The sequence below is a fragment of the Taudactylus pleione genome, unplaced genomic scaffold (assembly GCF_031769625.1).
Source record: "Taudactylus pleione unplaced genomic scaffold, aTauple2 ptg000115l, whole genome shotgun sequence".
Lineage (NCBI taxonomy): Eukaryota > Metazoa > Chordata > Amphibia > Anura > Myobatrachidae > Taudactylus > Taudactylus pleione.
The window spans coordinates 790,210-812,525 of record NW_028284517.1 but is presented as its reverse complement, the minus strand read 5'-3'; the positions used below and the strand labels follow the sequence as shown (position 1 = coordinate 812,525).

Genomic DNA, 22,316 nt, shown 5'->3' with positions numbered 1-22,316 from the left:
TGGGATCTGCGAAAAAATATGAAATTTACCTGGAATAAATTGTAGGACCCCCCTAAAGCTGTAAAAACATGGGGGATCACTATGGGTACCCCCGTTTTAGCCTGCAAATGAAAGTCGGCGATTTAAATAGCCGCAGCAGGTGTTTTTTTCCCGACATTGAAGAAGTGTTGCAGAAGAGCACTTAGGTTATTTTTTTTGTTTTTTTAAGTGGTCCCATCAAATTTGGGGTACATGAAAATGGGTACTAGCATATTTTTATGTCCCTAAAGTAAGTTTTAAAAAATTCTGCAATTATGCACCTGCCGCTAATAGCCTATTGTAGAAAACACCTGCTGCATACTTGCAGAATAGCCCTGAACCTATTTCCCTATTGTTAAACACTTTTTTCCTTTTTTTTTTTTCACCCCAATTTTTAAATTAATTTTTTGGGGTATCCCTATTTTTTTTAAAAACTTTTTTTGACAGTTATTTTTAAAATGTCAATCCCAGGGGTGCAGGCTAATTTTTTTAAGCCTGCACCCCTAAACCCCAATTCTGCACTTTTTTTCGCCACCTATTCAATGGTGAAAAGTTATCCCCGTTTTTTTTCAAAGACTTTTCGAACCTGCGAAAAGTCTTTGAAATTGAATACGGTGTAAAACCAAAACCAGCAAAAATGACGTCATCGGTGCGAAAACATCGCAGAAACTGAGTTTTCGCTCCATATTGAATACCCCTAAAAGCCTTTTTGACAGCTGCAGATCAGAAAGCTTTATCCTTGGCCCGATCTGAATAAATATATATAAATATATAAATACCTGGTAATAATCTGAACTCAATAAACTAAAATCATTATTTTCAATGGGGCAATAAACCAGGTAAATTATTGGCACGGGCCTTGCGGGCTCAGAGATCGGTATCTTTTATAGAGGTGGTCAAGGATGGGACTGGTAGAGATTGTAGATTGACCCTCGCTATTGCCTCAGCATTTCAATCTTACTATTCGCAGCTGTATAAGCTTTCGTCCTTGGGCTCTTCCGCAGCGGTTGGCGCTTTTCAGGAGACTGTATCTAATTATCTCCGGAAGGTTAGTTTCCCCTCTGTCTCCGACGGGGATAGAGACTGGTTAGACAGCCCATTCACATTGGAGGAATTGGAAGAAGCTCTAAAAAACACCACTACTGGTAAAAGCCCAGGCCTTGATGGCTATACGGTTTCGTATTATAACATTTTTAAGACCACTCTTTTACCCAAGATGTTGTCAGCTTTTAACTCTGTGGGGCCTATTCATCATAACTAAAGTTTCCCAGGAGGTAATTAGGTTTAGAACTCGCATGGAGTTCTACCTAATTACCGGAGGAATTCATCATTCCTCCACCCTATAACTATCTATTCCGAAAAGCTGTCATTTTTGTGATGACAGCTTTTCAGGAAATATCACAGCTGGAAGCAGTGCTGCACATGTGCTGTTACATCTGTAAAACCAGCGCATGCGCAGCACTGTCTACAGATACAGTAAGTTTGTGTGTCCCCCTCCGCTCACCTGCCCCCCCTGCCCTCCGCTCACCTCCCCCCCCGTTCAGCACTTACCTGCCCGCGCAGCAGCCTCCGGCTCCATCTGCTATGCTGTCATGTGGTCTCCCAGCAGCACACAGTACTGTTTAGAAAAAAAAAAGTTTTTTTCATTTCTAAACTTTATTGTGCTCTGCTGGGGAGAACACATGACAGCATAGCAGACGGAGCCAGAGGAGAGACCAGAGCGCCGGAGGGAGATTCCGGGGGACCTGCACACGCTGACACAGGTAAGTGTTACCTGCTATTCGCCACCTCACAGTGGCGAATAGTAACTCCATCAAATTCCGAAAATACATAATTTTCGGAATTTGATCAATACCATAATTTCCATATCCCCATACTAATGTACTAATGTATGGGGAGTGTGGAAATGAACGCAGAGGGACTTAGCAAGGAGATATCAGTGTTATCTCCTGTGCTAAGTATCTTCATGAATTCTAAAATAACGTTATTTAAGGAAAATGTCTTTAAAAACTTTATTTTAGTGTGGATGAAAAGGCCCCTGTATCTGATAAGATAGTTTTTTTATCCCAGTCTTTTGAAGCCCATGTTGCAGTTATCCATAAGTACGGTAAGGACCCAGCCCTGTGCTCCAGCTATAGGCCTATCTCCCTACTGAATACAGATATTAAACTATTTGCCCAGCTTATTGCGAACAGACTGAAGATTCTTCTTCCTGCTTTAGTTCTTTCAGACCAGGTTGGTTTTGTCCCGGGCCGGGAGGCACGAGACAACACTACCAAGGTAACTGACTTGATGCATCTTGCTGTAACGGAAAAGTCCCCAGCTCTTCTGTTATCCACTGATGCAGAGAAGGCCTTTGACAGAATAAAGTGGCATTTTATGAGGGGTTTGTTGGCACACATGGGGTTTGGTCCTGCCTCCTTGCATAGGATCCTGGCTTTATATTCCACACCTATGGCACGTATTAAGATAAATGGTGCCCTTTCTAACCCAGTGTGGATTTTTAATGGCACTAGACAGGTATGCCCCCTATCCCCCATTATTTTTGTTTTGTGTATGGAGGCGTCGGCTAGAGCTATTAGATTAATGTCTGGGTTGTTTGTAGATGGGCGTGAATATAAGCTGGCCTTGTTTGCCAACAACCTTCTGGCCGTCCTTACCAACCCCTCTATTTCTGTACCTTAGTTTATGAGTTCCGGGACTTTGGTGCTCTCTCTAATTTCAAAATAAACTACTCTAAATCTATAGCAGTTAACCTTTCACTCCCCCCACAGTGGCGGAAGGTTTAAAGGCCTCTTTTCCCTTCTCCTGGCATCCCCCAAAGCTTAAATACTTGGGGATTTGGTTGAACCGTGACCTGTCCAGGTTGTATTCAGCTGCGTCCACATCATTGCGTGATGATGTCATGACGCGGCGGCCGGGTTTGAGGATGGCTGCTGCACACACTCATGAGCTCCGCCTTCTGGCTCTTGCAGTGGGTAATGGGAGAGATGATGTCTCTCCCACAATGCAGAGCGCGCCAGCCCGGGAGGACTGAAGTGCGGCGGCATTAGCGCACGCAGGGGGGGTTTCTGTGTACCCAGAAACCCCCCTGACGAACCCAGCGATCGCAAAATTTGAGCGGGTTATGTAGTGTATGACTGTGCTACATGCAGAGCGCCGCAACAGCCAATCACCGGTGCCATCTCAACCAGTCCCCACCGCACTGTCTCCTCAGCCAGCAGGTAGCTCCGTCCAGCCACACAGACACTGGCTGGCCCACGCCCTCCTCCTGGGATTGCCAGGCCCCACCCACTGCCAGGAGCAGCAGCAGCAGCGAGGGACGCACACAGTCTTCCCCCGCTCCCAGACTGGACTCGGAGTGACATCCTCACGCAGCCACGCAACTTGAGATCCGGAAGTGGAGCACAGCAAGGTGATCACAGGGAGTCTGGCTCACACAATACAATGGCAGTGTCACGGCCAGGGTTTCTTGGCATGATACCCGCCGGGTATTACCTGTGAGGTCGTTATGGCGGGGGGTCTCTGGAAGCGGTGCTGGTGTTTGGCGAGGGGCATTGGCTGCACGTGGTTCTGTGCGGGCACATTGTCACTAGGCCTGGTGAGGTCAGGCGGTGGTTCCGTTCCGTGGGTATGGGCGCTGCCATCTTGCCTGCGGCCATGTGATTCCGGCTGTCCAATCTGGTAGGTCATGTGCTCATTCCAGCCAGTCACAGCGCGGCACTGAGTATTTAGGAAGGTCCAGAGCCTTCCTTCCTTTGCCAGTGCAACGTGTTTCTCAGCTGCGGCTGAGAGAGAGCACCTGTGCCTTACCTGCCTGCCTGTCAGTTACGCGACTAGCCTGAACCTTGCCTGCTCCAACCTGCTGGACTTACCCTGCACCCTCCATATACCTTCTTACCTGCCTGAGTACCTGAACCTGCTGTTTCCCTGCACCTTGCTTCATTTCACTCCCAGCTGAACTTCACTACCTCTGCCTGCATCAGTTACAGCTCATCATACCTGCATTCTGTTTTCATCTCACCATACTTGTATACTGGACTATTCCTGCCTGTCACTATCTGGACGTTTTCTCATTAACCCCCACTACAGTTATCATGTGCACTTTAGTGCTATACCTGGACTTTTTCATTTGCCATTCCCATGTCTTCTGTCACTTATTAAAAACTCCACTTTTTCATTTAAGTCTACATCTGTGTCTGCTCCTATCACCACCCCGGGTCCACAACAAATTCAGAACCTCACAGGCAGCAGTTGCACCACGCCACCCCCCGCGCTTAGAAGATGGTTGAACAGACATAAGGAAGGAAGGTCAGTACACCCGGCTGCACAGCGCTCTTTCACACAGTACTCCTCTCTCACATACACACAGTGTTTATATATATATATATATATATTAGTGTGTGTGTGTATATATATATGTGTATACTTATATATTTAAAGTGTGTGTGTGTGTGTATGTGTGTATATATATATATATATAGATATGTATATATAAACCCCCCTCCTCCCCTAAAAATCCTGGGCGGCGGAAGCTGTGGCTGGAGCGTGGATTCAGGTAAGTGTATTTTTTTTTTTTTACGTGTGTATCTGCACTGCATCGGGGGGGGGCACTTCTGGGTGCATCACTATTGGGGTTGGGGACTTCTACTGGGGACTACTATTGGAGGGGCTACTGCATCGGGGGGGCCCTCTACTGGGGGGGTACTACTACTGGGGTGGGGGTACTGCTAGGGGCACTGTATCAGGGGGGGGGACCTCTACTGGGGACTACTACTGGGGGGCACTGAATAGGGGGATCACCACTGGGGGCCTGCATAAGGGGGACCACTACTGGGGGTCCTGCATAGGGTAGACCACACCTGGGGGCACTGTATAAGGGGCACTGGATAGGGGGGATCACTACTGGGGGCCTACATAAGGGGGACCACTATTGGGGGCACTGCATGGGGGGGACTACTACTGGGGGCACTATATAAAGGGCACTGCATAGGGGGTACCACTACTGGGGGCACTGCATTGGGGGGGACTACTACTGGGGGCACTATATAAGGGGCACTGCATAAGGGGGACCACTACTGGGGGCACTGTATAAGGGAAACTAATGGGGGGCTGCATTTGTGGGACCACTCCTGGGGGCATTGCATACTGGATGTACAGTATAAGAGAAACTAATGGGGGCTGCATAAGGGGGACCACTACTGGGGTACTGTATAAGGTTCACTACTAGGGGCCTGCATAAGAAGGACCACAACTGGGGACATTGCATACTGGGGGTACTGTATAAGGGGCACTACTGGGGTTAAGTAGTGTTCCCGCTAGGCTGTTTTAGCAGGGCGTGATGCCTTGCCCTCCTTCTGGAGGGCAAAAAGCACCCTGCCCTCCAGAAGGAGGGCAAAAAGCACCCTGCCCTCACAGCCTGCGGATCCCATCTTTACCCGCGGGTTTCAGTGTCTTGCGGGTGGGGAAATGTGCGGTGACCCAGTCACCGCCGGAAAATAGACCCTTGGCGCATGTGGGGCACTATATAAGGGGGCTGCCTGGTGTGTCCGTAAGTGCCGGGCACGCCCCCAAGAATGATGAAAAGGGGACGCTTCTTATAGACATGCCCCCTTTTCAATGGCCATGCCCCCTTTTCAGGCGCGCGCAACTTTGCCCTCTCTAGCTCCAGCGCCCTGCCTGCCACTGGAGCTAGAGTGAACACTAGTTAAGGTGCATATGGAAAGGAATGTTCAGAGCGACAAGAAAGGGGTGTGTGTCATGTTGACACACCTCATTTTTAAGTGACCACGTCCATTTTTTTTACGCGCACATAGGGGGGGTGTCTCCATTTTTAAATTTGTCCTGGGCTCTAAATACCCTTGTTACGCCACTGCTTGTATGTTGTTCTAATATTAATTATATTTGTATGAGCATAGACTAAGAAGAAGGAGGGGTCATGAATAGTTAGGGGAGGAGGCTTTGCCTGGAGCCAGATGCTGACGTGAGGTGGGTCTGTGTGCTCTTGAAATGCCAGGGCCTCTCTTTAGTCCCAGTCCGGCCCTGGATCAAGGAAAGCCAAGCCTACCAGGTTGGTATCTACAAATCTAGGCTGAAAAATGGCATAAGAGTATTTTGCAAGTATACCTATTTGTGATTTTAGTTGAAATAAATACATTTTGAAAGTAAGAGTCAGAGCAGCAGTACAAACTCACAGTGCTTATATCATACCTCCCAACTGTCCCTCATTTAGCGTGACAGTCCCGTTTTTCTGGGATTGTCCCACTGTCCCGCCCGCGGGCCGCAGTGTGCCGCGGTGGGGGGGAAGCATACACGTTGCTCTGCTATGCGTGTATGCAGAGGCAGAATAGACGCTGTGCGCATCGCATCTATTGAGAGTACAGGGGGGAAGCCCGGGGGCTGCCCAGCATCTCAGAGATGCTGGGCACGCCCCATTAGTGATGCAAATGGGGGCGTGTCATCTGACCACGCCCCCTTTACGACTAGGCCACACCCCCTTTTGGGGGGCGCATCAGGTCCCGACTCTCTCCCAGCAAATGTTGGGAGGTATGTTATATGGATCCACTGGGGTACGGAAACATTCACAGGGGTACGGCCTGCAGCGTCACAGTGCTTATATGGATACACTGGGGTACAGAAACATTCATTGGGGTACGGCCTGCAGCGTCACAGTGCTTATATAGATACACCGGGGTACGGTCTGCAGCGTCACAGTGCTTATATGGATACATTGGGGAATACGGCCTGCAGCATCACAGTGCTTATATGGATACACTGGGGTACGGCCTGCAGCATCACAGTGCTTATATGGATACACTGGGGTACGGCCTGCAGCATCACTGTGCTTATATAGATCAGGGTTGCCTACCCTCCCGATTCGGGCGGGAGCCTCCCGATAAACAGGTGCAGCTCCCGCCCCCCCAGAAAGGCAGGCAAGCCTCCCGCATGCCGCCGATCCCCTGTCTCCCCCCCGGCAGTACCTGATAAACCCCCTTCAGCGGGGGGCCGCTGACGCGATTCGCGTCATTTTGGCCCCGCCCCCTGCTTCACAATGCCTGTATTTCGGCATTGTGTAGCGGGGGCGGAGCCAAAATGAGGCGATCGCGTGGCCCCGCCCCCTGTCACACTCGGAAACTGCCTTCAGCCCGGCCACGCCCCCTTTTGCTGGCCACGCCCCCTGTTCTGCCGATCTGGCTGCTCCCTCCCGGAAGGAGCAGCCAGATAGTCGGCAAGTATGATATAGATACACCGGGGTACGGTCTGCAGCGTCACAGTGCTTATACGGATACACTGGGGGATGCGGCCTGCAGCGTCACAGTGCTTATACGGATACACTGGGGGATGCGGCCTGCAGCATCACAGTGCTTATATAGATACACCGGGGGGGATTTGGGCTGCAGCATAATAGTGCCTATATGTACAGCACAAAAAAATATACTTTTTAACACTTTTTGTTTTTACTTTTTATTTTTTTTTTTACTTTTCTTGACTTTGTTTTACAGCCCCTGGGACGTACAGCACAGCCCCTGGATGGACTGTACAGCACACCTCTGAATGGACAGCGCAGCACACCCCTGGATGGACAGTACAGTGCCAGATTAATGTCCACATGGGCCTGGAGTTGAAATTTCTGAAGGTCCTATTGTGTGCTGCTGCAGGGGGTGTGACCAGCGCTGCAGCAGTGTGACTGGTGATGTGGGGTCATGACCAGTGTGGTGTAGGTGTGATTTACATAGGGGTGTGCAGGTGGCGGAACTACCGGCGGTGCAGCTGGTGCATTCCACTGGGGCCCACTGCATTAAAGGGTCCTGCAGCTGGCTGCATTATAATGAGTTAGATTGACTGATTATACACCACCACGTGACGCCAACCCGTCCCAGTGGTAACATTATGGAATGATGAGCTACCTGTGGTCGTGGATGTGATCCGGCCGGAGTTGGCTGGGCCCCCTCTCCTCCCCTTATATCCTCTCTCCTACTTGCTCCTCCCGGTCCCACCCTGCTTTTCCCCGACTGGCCTGGCTCTTCCTCTCTGAGGTAGTCCTTGCCACTGGTGCCTGGGATCTGATGTCACAATTTCGTGACTGTCCCCGATGTTAAAATCCAAGGAGGAGAGGAGGATCCACGAGCTGCAGATCTGGGATCACGTAAGTAAATAGTAATATAAGTAATATATTTGTCATCCACTGCCTGTCACCTCTCCCTGTCACCCTCTCCCTGTCACCCAGTGCCTGTCATTTTCTCCGTCACCCACTGCCTGTCACACACTGCCTGTCACCAGTGGCGGGCTGGGCCGGGGGGCAGGATGCCATGTGCCCCCCGGGCCGCAGCGGCAAGCGGGCCGCGGGCCGGTGCAGTCTGTGTCACTGTGACACAGACTGCACCGCGTGTCTAGCGCTGACCGGACGGAGTCCCGTCAGCGCTACACAGCACAAACACACAGCCGCCGGAACCGGCAGCTGTGTGTTTGCTGTAATCAGCAGCCGCTGAGAGTCTGTCAGACTCTCAGCGGCTGCCGCTGCTCCCACTGCAGGAGCCATCTTCCGGCTCCCGCAGTGGGACGACATCTCTCCCATAATGCAAAGCGGCCAGAGGAGCCGGTGGAAGCGTCGGGACCAGGAGCGGGAGTTTCAGGTAAGTGGTTTTTTTTTTATTTTTTTTATTAAGTCTCTCTCTACTAGGGGGGGGGGATTACTATGGGGGCACTACCAAGGGGGGGTTACTATGGGGGCACTACCAAGGGGGGGGATTACTATGGGGGCACTACCAAGGGGGGGGATTACTATGGGGGCACTACCAAGGGGGGGATTACTATGGGGGCACTACCAAGGGGGGGGATTACTATGGGGGCACTACCAGGGGGGGATTACTATGGGGGCACTACCAGGGGGGTATTACTACTGGGGGCACTACCAGGGGGGTGGATTACTATGGGGGCACTACAAGGGGGGGACTACTACTACTGGGGGCACTACAAGGGGGGGACTACTACTACTGGGGGAACTACAAGGGGGGACTACTACTACTACTGGGGGCACTACAAGAGGAGGGGACTACTACTAGGGGCACTACATAGGGGGAGGGGACTACCACTGGGGGCACTGCGAGGGACCACTGCTGGGGGCTCTATATAAAGGGCAATACTGGGGGTACTGCATAGGGGGTAGACTACACCTGGGGACACTATTTAAGGGACATTGCATAAGGGTTACCACTATTGGGGGCACTGCATGGGGGGGTGGACTGCTACTGGGGGCACTGCATAGGGGGTACCACTATTGAGGGCACTATATATGGGGCCTACTACTGGGGGCACAAGGGGCACTGAACAGGGGGGACCACTACTGGGGGCACAAGGGGCACTGCATAGGGGGGGATCACTACTGGGGGCACTACTGGAGGCCTGCATAAGGGTGTTATCTCCTGTGGCACACGGGGGCACTGCATATGGGCACTACGACAGGGGGCTGCCCTTAATCTTTATTTTTACTTTACATTAATCCCATATGGACCCGCCTCCTCCCTGAAACACTTGAGGGGGGGCGGCGCCGTAGCACGCACGTTCTTCGGGCACCGTGGCTACACGCTACTCCTCTGCCAGGGCCGCCTGCATGCATTTGCCCCCCAGGCTAAAAGTTGCCAGCCAGCCCCTGCCTGTCACCCTCTCCTTGTCACCCTCTCCCTGTCACCCACTCCCTCTCCCTGTCACCCAGTCCCTGTCACCCTCTCCCTGTCACACAGTCCATGTCACCCTCTCCCTGTCACCCTCTCCTTATCAGCCACTGCCTGTCACCCTCTACCTTTCCCTGTCACCCACGGCACTATGAACTTGGGGTGGGGCAGAGGAGGGGGGAATTGGTATGAAATACCGCCGTGCCTAACCCTAATCCCCCCTCTAAGTGCCTAACCCTAACCACCCCCTTCCCCGCTGCCTACACCTAAATCCCCCTGGGGGGGTGCCTAACACTAACCCTCCCTCCCCCCAGCCTAACCCTCCCGGGGGGGTGCCTAACCCTAAGTTCCCCCCCGGGAGCCCTAAACCTAACCCTCCCCCCCATGGCTGTCCGCTCGCGGCGCCCGGCATAACTACGATCGGAATGCCGGGCGCCGGTCTCCCGGCGTCAGGGAAATGCCGGGCGTCTACATCTAGACGCCCGGCATTTCACCCTTGCCGGGATATGACAGTCGGGAAATGCAATGAAGTCATGGCCTAAGAAGGGAACCATAACACACATACAACTTGCACCTACAAGCGGACCTTGGTGATTAAGAAGACAAGACAAGGTTTACAACCATACCTCCCTATTGAAAGGTCAGTTATAAGACTGAAAATTCAATATGGTGGGGCCTGATTAGTACTAGGAATGGAGACATCCTGGGAATTCCAGGTGTTGTAAACATGAAAAATTTCCTGAAAATTCCTCAAAATACAAAGAAGAAAGAATAAAGAAAACCCAGTGATGCCCGTACACGAATATCATCAAGGAATATAAGTTATTTTCCTCCAGCTATGCCCCTCTAGAAAAATGTAGAAAAATTGAGAACTTTAAGAATCCTCTACATTACAGAAGCAAGAAGGAAACTACATAAAACTGACATTGGGAATTCTTTTCAGAGATCCAATACTTAATAATAGATATTTAATTATTTAATTCCAGTTCAGTCATATATAATCTATATATACATGTCCCATCTAATTAGAAATTTTGCATTAATATAGTATGAACTAGTTACACCTAGTATAGGTTATTTATATATGCTTGGTTCAAGATTTATTATTTATATCGTGATTTATGTCAAGTTTTTAACAAATAATATTAACAAAGGGATGCTTTTATTCAAACATTCATGTTAGGACCATATCGTAATATTGTCCCTTTTTTTCAAGTCTAGAACAAATTTAAGAAATAACGAACATAAGCCCATCTTAAGTGTGGGCAGACAGGATTTACAAAGTGTACGGGAGAAGGGCGGAAGTTTTGCCTCATCAGACAAGTAGAAGGGCGGAATTACACCATAGGAGGACATGGAGGAAGGGCGGAAGTGACGCCCTATAATGCGGCCAGTTGAGAGGCCTGCACGGAGATGACGAACACCGCTATGGAACACGGAGGTCACGTGGACGTAGCCCCCGCGCGACCTGGACCCACGAGGAGATGTAGTACCGGATATGATGCACCTTAGTGAGGGCGGAAGGAACGATAAGATGGGCGGAAGTAGCCCTATTAACTACTCTAAGAAAAGGTTTTTTAACAACGTTAAGCATAATATCTGAGAAAGATCGCTACAATAAACGGAATATAAGCAGAAGGATTGCTATAAGGCTATAGCTGTACTGTTCATAAGGATGTTTATAGGTGCGCTTCTGCAGACAGGAAGTGATGCGGATGCCTGACCTTGGTTGAACTCATAATGGGGTATAAATACCTGACCATTACACCTACACACTATCCCCTTGATGAAGTCATAGGACGAAACGCGTTGAGAGTGTCTGTTACTTGCCTCATGAACTTTGGAGAAAATTAACTTTTCTACATACTCAGATAAGCTGCTATTATCCAGAACTCATTTCTCTTTTAATTATTTATATTGCACCTTTGTCTTACTTTTATTTTTATGATGGTATATATATTTTGCCTAACTATGGGCATCTTTTATTTTAGTAAATAAATATTTCTTGTTTTTATTTCATTGCATTTGCACTTTTGTTTCCAAGTGACCTCAGTTGATAGGATTATATTATTCACAGAATGCTAATTGTCTAAAAAAAATTTTTATTTATTTATATTTATTGACATCGCACTGGCACTTTTCATTCTTCTTATTCATTTATATTTATCGTGTGGTTCACTAGACTAATTATTTATTGCACGTTATGAAGTTACAGTGATTGCACAAGACACTTTATATTTGCTTGCTGCTTCACGTATTATCTATAAGAAAATATCTATTTCAATGAGCATACCTGTCGCTTAAGGGTTAATTCTAATTTTGTATATCTGTCTCTTAATACTTGCACCAGTATTGTCCTATTTGCCCAGAGCTGACGCCCACAATATTTATGGGCTGTGGTGCCATTTAACAGATACATCTAGATTGTTCATTTCTTGCCTCATAAATTTGCTAAGATTGGCGCTGTACCAATCTGTTTTTCTATATATATATATATATATATATATATATATATATATATATAATATATACTCATGTATATATATATATATATAATATATACTAATGTATCCACCTAATTTAACACACACATATATATGTATGTATATACATATATATATATATATATATATACTAGGGATGAGTGGGTTCGGTTCCCTGAGAACCGAACCCACCCGAACTTCGGGGATCCGGGGCGATCCGAGCCCAAGCTCGGATCTCCCTGTCTGCCCCGGATCCCTCTCCCGAGGCAAATCCTCAAGATCTGCTGTCGGATCTCGAGGTTTTGCCTCGAGCGGCCATTTAAAAAAAAATGCCATTGCCTTTAATGGGCAAAGTGCTGATTGGCTGACAGAGCCGTCTGTCACGGCTCTCAGCCAATCAGCATTATGGTGCTCATTTGCATGTAGCACGGACTCGTGAGATCCGTGCTACATGCATCTGTGTGACTGACAGTGACACAGAGCACAGATGGGTCAGTGAGACCCTTCTGTGCTGCTGTGTATTTCAATGACACAGATGCACGCACGGACCAGGAGATCCGTGCTACATGCATCTGTGTCATTGACACAGAGCACTGACGGGTCCGTGAGACCCGTCTGTGCTGCTGTGGTAAAAAAAAAAAAAAAAACCTGTGTAAAAAAAGAAAAGAATGGCGTGCCCCCCCCCCAAAAAAGAGCAACCAGCCCCGGGCATTAGTGACCCAGTGCTGGGTGTGCTTAAATACAGGGGACAAACGACGTAGGGGTCCCCTGTACTTAAGCACAACCAGCACCGGGCTAGTCAGAACCAGCGCTGGTTGCCAAAATACGGGGGACAAACGACGTAGGGGTCCCCCGTATTCTGCGCAACCAGCTCTGGGCTCTGATCCGGTCCTGGTTCTGGAAATACAGGGGAAAAAAATTAGTAGGGTTCCCCTGTATGTTCCAGAACCAGCACTGGACTTTTTCTAGCGGGGGGCTGATGCCACAGCCAGGGGAGCCCTTTCACCGGGCCCCCCAGCCGCAGCATCAGCCCTGACCGCTAGTCAGCCCAGGCCGGGGATCCCTGGAGAACTGGGGACCCCCCCAATAAAGGGGTCACCCTCTCCAGGGCACCCCAGGCCCAGGCTGATAGCCCGGGGCTATCCCCGCCACCCCTGGTGGCGGTGGGTGGCGGGTTGATTGTGTGGTGTGGTGTAAATAAAGAATATCAAACATTGTCTTTACAAGTAGAACTGCAAGTCCCAGCAAGCCTGCCCTGCATGCTGGTACTTGGAGAACCACAAGTACCAGCATGCAGGGCATTAAGGGCCCACTAGTACCTGTAGTTCACCTGTAAAAAAATGTTTAAAAAAAACACAGGACACACACACCGTGACAGTATAAGTTTATTAAACATACATACACACACACACACACACACATGTACACATACTCACCTATGTAACCTGTAGCATCGGTCCACTTGTCCGGTAAAGTATACATAGGGGACCTGTGAAAAAAAACATACTCACCATCTCCTATGCGAGGTTCTGTCCTCTTTATTCCAAAGTAGGCATCCCCGGACTTGGCAAAAAAAAAACCGAAAACGCGATCCACGAACTTAGTACCGTTCTATAGAACGGTACTTCCCGAATGAGAGCTTAGCGGCGGGGTATCACCATGGAAACCCCGCTGCTAAGCGTTCATTGGCTGAGAGAGGTCATCTCCCGTCTCTCAGCCAATGAACGGCTCCCTCCATTGTAGTCAATGGTGGGAGCCGCAAGGTTATTAAAGTTTACCCTGCGGCTCCCACCATTGACTACAATGGAGGGAGCCGTTTATTGGCTGAGAGACGGGAGATGACCTCTCTCAGCCAATGAACGCTTAGCAGCGGGGTTTCCATGGTGATACCCCGCCGCTAAGCTCTCATTCGGGAAGTACCGTTCTATAGAACGGTACTAAGTTCGTGGATCGCGTTTTCGGTTTTTTTTTTTTGCCAAGTCCGGGGATGCCTGCTTTGGAACGAAGAGGACAGAACCTCGCATAAGAGATGGTGAGTATGTTTTTTTTCACAGGTCCCCTATGGATACTTTACCGGACAAGTGGACCGATGCTACAGGTTACATAGGTGAGTATGTGTACATGTGTGTGTGTGTGTATGTATGTTTAATAAACTTATACTGTCACGGTGTGTGTGTCCTGTGTTTTTTTTAAAAAATTTTTTACAGGTGAACTACAGGTACTAGTGGGCCCTTAATACCTGCATGCTGGTACTTGTGGTTCTCCAAGTACCAGCATGCGGGGCAGGCTAGCTGGGACTTGCAGTTCTACTTGTAAAGACAATGTTTGATATTCTTTATTTACACCACACCACACAATCAACCCGCCACCCACCGCCACCAGGGGTGGCGGGGATAGCCCCGGGCTATCAGCCTGGGCCTGGGGTGCCCTGGAGAGGGTGACCCCTTTATGGGGGGTCCCCAGCTCTCCAGGGATCCCCGGCCTGGGCTGAATAGCGGTCAGGGCTGATGCTGCGGCTGGGGGGCCCGGTGAAAGGGCTCCCCTGGCTGTGGCATCAGCCCCCCGCTAGAAAAAGTCCAGTGCTGGTTCTGGAACATACAGGGGAACCCTACTAATTTTTTTCCCCTGTATTTCCAGAACCAGGACCGGATCAGAGCCCAGAGCTGGTTGCGCAGAATACGGGGGACCCCTACGTCGTTTGTCCCCCGTATTTTGGCAACCAGTGCTGGTTCTGACTAGCCCGGTGCTGGTTGTGCTTAAGTACAGGGGACCCCTACGTTGTTTGTCCCCTGTATTTAAGCACACCCAGCACTGGGTTACTAATGCCCGGGGCTGGTTGCTCTTTTTTGGGGGGGGGCACGCCATTCTTTTCTTTTTTTACACAGGTTTTTTTTTTTTTTTTTTTACCACAGCAGCACAGACGGGTCTCACGGACCTGTCATTGCTCTGTGCCAATCACACAGATGCATGTAGCACGGATCTCCCGGGTTCGTGCTACATGCAAATGGGCACCATAACGCTGATTGGCTTCCTGTCTGCCACTGCAGTGCCACTCCTAGATGGGCCACGTGTTTGTGCCGCCCACTTGTGTCGCTTAGCATAGTCATCCAGCTACCTCGGTGCAACCTTTTGGCCTAAAAACAATATTGTGAGGTGTGATGTGTTCAGAATAGAGTGGAAATGAGTGGAAATTAATGTTATTGGGGTTATTAATAGCGTAGGAACAAAAAAAGGCCCATTTTATGTGATTTTAGCGTTTTTTAAAATTTTTTAAGAAAAAATCCAGATCCAAAACACAAAACCCAGAACCCAAAACACGGAAGGGTGGTTTTGGCAAAACCAATCCAGATCCAAAACACGAAGAAAGATCCAGATCCAAAACCAAAACACAAAAAGTGGCCGGTGCACACCCCTAATATATACACACAAAACATACATAAATAATACACAGAGGGCCTGATTCAGACCCGCTCGCAAGCGCTATGCGCTCGCGAGCGGGTTGTTTGGCCACTGCGCATGCGCGAGACCCGGCTAGCGACGGGCGCTCCGTCGCAGAGCCGGATTTAGGCCCCAAAGGGCCCTAGGCACAGTGCTAGTTTGGGCCCCTTCCCCCCTTTTCCAACCGCACCCACTCCACCTTAGGGGTATATCTACTGTTTGGGACAGTATTAAAGATTTTCTGCCAATGCTTATTGCAGAGATAGAAAATCTTCTATCAACTCAATTTAACATATAAACAAAGCCAGGACAGCTGAGTGATGCTTAGCTCCCTGGCACTACAGACTGGCAGCAGTAAAAAGCCACTTACACTATAGCCTTGGCCGCCAGATATAGTACCTTCTGCACATGTGAAGCCCGGCTCTGATGATCACACTTGCTGAATGCACTGGAAGCCTTGACTACAGCTTCCAGCGGGTTCTACAAAAAATAATTAAATGAAAATCTAAATTGTTAAAAAAGTAGTAAAAAATTATAATATAATTAGCAAATATAAATTATATACAGATATAAACAGACACACATTTTAATAAATAAATATATATATATATATCTGCAATGAGCTGGCACTCCTTTGCTTCTGAACAATAATTGCAACCTGGTGCCCTCCACTTTAACCCTCCGAGGGAAAAAATAACATATCATCCACGGGCGGCACCCTGACGAAAGAACCAAATAAACTAGTTCTGAAATGTTGATATCAACAAGATGGTCCTGAGAATAATTTTGGAAGTCGTCCAGAGTGCCGCCTGTGGATGATTTATATATATATATATATATATATATATATATATACACATACACACACACACGGATTTGGTACAGGTTGCCGGGGCTCGGAAACCTGGCGGTCAGAAGCCTGACGCCGGCATCCTGACAGGGTTAGAATACTCCCCCTCTCCCTAACCCTCCCCTCCTGGTGCCTAAAAAAATTCTCCCCCCTAGTGCCTAATCTTAAAAAAAAAATATATATATATATAATTAGGGATGTGCAGGCTCGGATAGGTTCGAGTTTGCACGTGGAGTTCGGATTTTTCCCTCCAAAAAAACGGAACTCACAACGAGGCAAAACGTCATCTTACATGGACGAACATCATCATTCCTGGTCTTTTGTCCAGGAATGATGATGTTCGTCCATGTAAGATGACGTTTTGCCTCGTTCTGAGTTCCGTTTTTTTGGAGGGAAAAATCCGAACTCCACGTGCAAACTCGAACCTATCCGAGCCTGCACATCCCTAATATATATATATATATATACACACACACACACACATACAGTATAATATATATATATATATATATATCATATGCTTCCTGACGAAATTCTGTTCATAGAATGAAACGTTGAAGACACCTCATGTGTTTGTGTCATTTTTCTCCTTGCTGTGCCGTGAGTGCCACTCTTCTACCGATATATATATATATATACACACATTATATATATGTATATATATATATATATATATATATATATATATAAATAAAACAAAACAAGCACAATGTCCGGCACTCCACTGACATGAGAGACAACAGTCCCGGTGCACATCCAGAATACCCAGGTATCGTATATGCTAAATGATGGATGTCACTCGGATAAAAACCATGTAACCAAACAGAGGTGGATCCACCTGTTTGGTAACATGGTTTTTATCCGAGTGACATCCATCATTTAGCATATATATATATATATATATATATATACATATATATATATATACACACACACACACACACATTATATATATATATATACACATACACACACACATATATATATACACACATACATACACACACATTATATATATATACATAGACACACACATTATATATATATACATACATTCACACACTATATATATATATATATATATATATATATACATACACACACACACACACTATATATATATATACATACATACATATATATACATATGCTATGATAGATAGCTAGATTAGATTACGTCCTAGAGCACACACATTAACCTCCCAGGATACAATTACAAAGGGGGGGGGGGGTAACAAAGACAGATGGGGAATTAGAGGGGCATTTTAGGGCACAGCACAGGAACACCAACAGAGACACAGATACCTATGAACACAGGGGTGGACAGAGTCAGGGGGTGATAGGATCATACACACTAGGAGAGGGGGTATACATACACTTACAATGTTACTGTGACAGCACAGGGAGGAGGGGGAGCAGTAGTGTCCAGGAAGTGCTGTGAGTGCAGGGCATACAGCAGCCAGGATCCTCACAGCATGTCACAGGACTCCCAGGGGCGTGATCAGCAGACAGCTGATGCCTGGGAGGCACTTTCATTGCCACTGTACCTTCATCCTCTAGTCCAGGCAGGAAGTGAGCAGTGCACCCGGCCAGCAGGAGAGGTCAGAGGGCAGCTGTTACACTTCCCCCTGGCACAGAAAGTGCGGTGGCCACATATTGCCTTCTCTCTATGGCAATAACTTGTATGTCTTTCCCCGCCCAGTCACTGCAAGTCCCGCGGCTGCTGGATATTAGAATAGTTTTTTTTTCTTTCATTTGCACTTGCCGGTGGTGTTTGACAGGCGGGCCCCCTGGGACCACCGGGCCCTAGGCGGCCGCCTGTACTGCCTTATGGGAAATCCGGCCCTGCTCTGTCGCTCCGGGTCTCGCACCAAAAGGATGCGGCTGTCGATGTTGATCGACAGCTCGCCCCGTTTTGGAGGCGGGCAGGGGGGGTGGCTGGCCAAATGGAGGCGTTCCCAAGGAACGCCTGCCATTTGGAGGCGGCCCCACTGACATCACGAGTGACATCACGAGTGATGTCAGTGGTGAGCTTCCGGCTCTATTAAGAAAGGGGAACTTAGCAAGGAGATATCTGTGATATCTCCTGTGTTAAGTCTGTTCATGAATACCAAAATAACGTTATTTAAGGAAAATTTCCTTAAAAACGTTATTTTAGTGTTGATGAATAGGCCCCTAAACCAGAAAAAAATCCTTATGTGGTTAAAAGGTTTAAGGCTTTAAATGTAATGTGATAGTTCTATAATATAAAAAAGGGGTTGGGGGTGGAGTCGAGTCCGCACTCTTAGAGAAAAGAAAAGCAAAACGTAACTTTTAAAGAATTTTTTTTTTTTATAGAAGTTGATGTGCCTTACATTTTCTGTAATGGTTAAAAACACAAAAGGACAGTAGATGCAAGGAGTTTCTACATGCAATCCTGATCGCTTACATCTCTAAGAAAATATACAGTACATGCATGCAAATGTGACTGAAATCACATATGTAATGGGTAGAAGAGACATAGGACCTCATTCAGAGGCGGTCATAAGCGGCCGCTCAGTCGTACGCCTAACAACCGAGAAACTGAACAAGGAAGCAATCGCACAGCCGGTCGGTCGCAACCAAAGTGACGCCCATACGTGAACAATACACCTCCTCTGATAGTAGCTAGCGATTGAGTCAGTCGTCGTCGTCAGTCACTGTATGTTAATTTTCTTCTGATGGTTGCGGCCGCTTGTGTTGTGTTGATGCCCACAAAAATTAACAAAAAACCATATAGAATAAACCATCCTCATGAAATTTATTTATTCTTATTATTTGCTAATGCAAACTCAGCTGAATCAATTACAAGCTAATTAACAGTGTTATTAGCTACAACAAACAATTATTAGTTGCTTGCATTGTGTGGCACAAAATAGAAACATCAATCCTAACATCAATAACATTCGATAGTATCGATTGTACTCTGGGGCTTGCGGGAGCTCCTACCCTACCTTAAGCTGTCCGATCAGCCAGGCCTCTAACCTGCTCGCAGAGTGACGTTTTACTACTTCCGGCCTTTTATGTCGGTCGTAGCAGGTAATTTATGTACGCCCCTAAAATGCCCTGAAAACGGCGAGGAACGCCTGCGTTTTCAGACCACCACCCCCGTCAACACCCACAACCGGCCTTTCATGTCAATCAACTCTCGGAAGCCACTTCCTGCTCGTAAGCCGTACGATCGACAGCATTTTGGATCGCAAGGTCTCGTACGCACATGCGCACAACTAACCGTACGCATGTGTGGTTTTGAAACATCATATGCGTACGACTGAGTGGCCGCTTACGACCGACTCTGAATGAGGTCCATAGGCCGGGATGTACTAAAGGCGAAAATGCTGAAAAACCCCTGAAAGTGCATTTTTCGCGGGTTTTACTGCATTCCCCAAATGTTCTAAGCACCGGAATGCGCCCTAAGAGGTATATTTACTAAAGTGCAGGTTTTTAGAAGTGGAGATGTTGCCCATAGAGTGTACTGTCATGGCCGCCCAATAAATGGCACCTCTTCCCGGCACCTGAGAAGCTGCCATAACCATGTACTAATGGAGAGCTCAGTGTCAGACCATCAGCTGCCGTTTCCGTCTATCTATAGCCTGTCTCCGCTCATTGGTATCGCTGCCCCTCAGCAACTTCTTATGCCAGTGTGACACATACGGTGCCCCCCCTCACCCACAACTGCCTGTCCCACTTTCCCCTGGCAGCAGCCCTAGCCACGGACCTGTGCAGCAGTCCCTGTGCCCCTACCCACAACTCCTTGTCCCACTGCCCCCTGGTGGCAGCTCTAGCCGCAGACCTGTGCGGAGGGCCTGAGCATAAACACGGCTGCAGATCTTCCTGACCTGGATGTCAAGAAGGATGCACCAGATAGAGCTGCGAGTAAGAGGGCATGGGAGGCGGGGGCCTGGGGCACCAGCGACTGAATATGGGGGCAGATCTTTGGTAAAGCAATCTTCCCGGCATGTGAAGTAGGCGGCAGTAGACTGGGAATTTTGTGATTTGTAGTCCCACCACAGTGGCAGTCTTACAATATCTTGACTCAAACTCAGTCCGTGGTTTTCCTCTCCAACAGTGGTATCAGGTGGCTTTCACCTCCACCAGGAGGACTCTGAGCCTCATACTAATTGCACTATACAGGTCACTATCTTATCTGTCCAGCTGGTTTGGTGTTGTATTGCAGCGTCTTACGCCATGCATGGCGTGAGACGCCCTCACGCAATCGGAGACGTGCAATAGCATCTCCATTCAATCCTATGGAGACGTACTCCCGCGGAATTGCAAGTGCGTCTCCATAGAACTTAATGGAGATGCGATCCCGGACGTGCCATAGCGTACTGTGGTGCGTGGCTGTATATACTATATGATAGATAAATAGATAGATACCATATTTATTTTCTCTTTTTTAGGAGGGGTGGCCAAATTATAACTTGCCCCCGGGCGTCTGGGATGAACTTACGCCACTGCTTTAAACCCCTAAGATGTAGGACAGTGGCACATCATAGCTGTATAGATAGTAGAGGATTAATCTGTTTCAGTGTGTAGCCAATGATAGTTATTAAGGCGTGGTGTGGGAGGAGCTACAGTTTTCTTAGGGCAGCTGCAGATATGAGACGGCCTCTTTTCAGCTTTTTCCCCTCTCTCCCTATTCTTTATTTTAATTTTTCTTTGCCTATTTTTGATGTCGCTTTTTTTCTTTGGCGTTGGGCGGGAAAGAACTGCAGCCGGGAGGTCAGTGGGCTGATTAATAGGTCACTCCCCTTTGATATACCTTTTGGCTGATTGTCGCTGCTGGGGTCAGCAGCCTTGGTTGGCTAACCGTGCGTTGGAAGGTATGGGGCAGTCTCGTGTGACCTATGGACTTTCTGAGTGGGCAATTGGCCCTGCAAGTTTTTCTAGTCATCTGATTTGGTAGTTGCTGACCTCTGATGGCTGCTGTTTCTTTCGGCCATAACCATAGTTAAGTTATTGATTGATTGATAATTAATAAAAGGCTGACCAGTTTAATATATGCATTAAGTTAATGTACTAGTGTCAGTTGTCGATAGGGCGTTAATCTCTCTTTTTTTACTAAGGGGTCTATTCAGCAATGATTTTTTTTCAGAAAAAATTCAGAAACTTTCATTTCCGCATTTTTTATCTAAATCCAGTATTCAGCAATGGGATAATGGAGAAGATAACACAATTATCTTCTCCATTAATTCCCAGAGTACCGCACTGTACGGATCAGCCATTGATCTCTACAGTGCTTCAATGCTTTTTTCTATTCAGCAAAACAAAAAGCGTTAAATTGCTTGAAAAATATTTACTTTATATAACGTCATCTCAGAATGGCGTCATACACAGAAAATCCTTACATTTCCCGAAAACTGCAGGGACAGAGGGAAATTTTCCCATAAGTCCCTGCAGGATCTTTAAACTCCGCCCAGTCTCCATCCCTGCTTTGTGGTGACCGGCGAGGGTAAGAGTCTTCTACAGGGACAAACTGGGGTTGTAGATCAGCCCGGCAGTTCCTCCTGTGCTGTAGGCACGTGAGCGCTCGCAAAAGGGGCGTGGTTATGTTTCACAGGGGTGTGAGGGATCATAGACCCGAAAGTCTCTCCATCACAAAGAGCCACTCTTACCAAGAGAGCGGTCCTTTGTGGTGGTCATCATGCATACCGGGGTTATGAATGCCGGCATGCATGCGAAGGGCGGCAGGATGCATCCCGCCTGCGATGCTTCATGCATCCCACCCAGTGTGTGAATATTGCTCATCTGGTTTTACGCAGGTTTCCTAAAACATAGGAAAAGCTGACATGCCCATTTGTCATTTAGAATGGGAAATAGATATTAAGGAATGAT

General features: G+C 47.9%; 1 long non-coding RNA gene across 1 annotated transcript in view; it reads right to left on the bottom strand.

Moving 5' to 3' along the window:
• The window catches only part of LOC148524861 (uncharacterized), a 49,391-nt gene extending 31,383 nt beyond the window's left edge, over positions 1-18,008 (bottom strand). Inside the window, exons 1-2 of the long non-coding RNA XR_015878337.1 lie at positions 17,843-18,008; positions 15,981-16,090 (exon numbers count right to left, since the gene is read on the bottom strand). This is a non-coding gene — a long non-coding RNA (uncharacterized LOC148524861). The remainder of the gene's footprint in view (positions 1-15,980; positions 16,091-17,842) is intronic.
• Between the last annotated feature and the right edge of the window lie 4,308 nt (positions 18,009-22,316).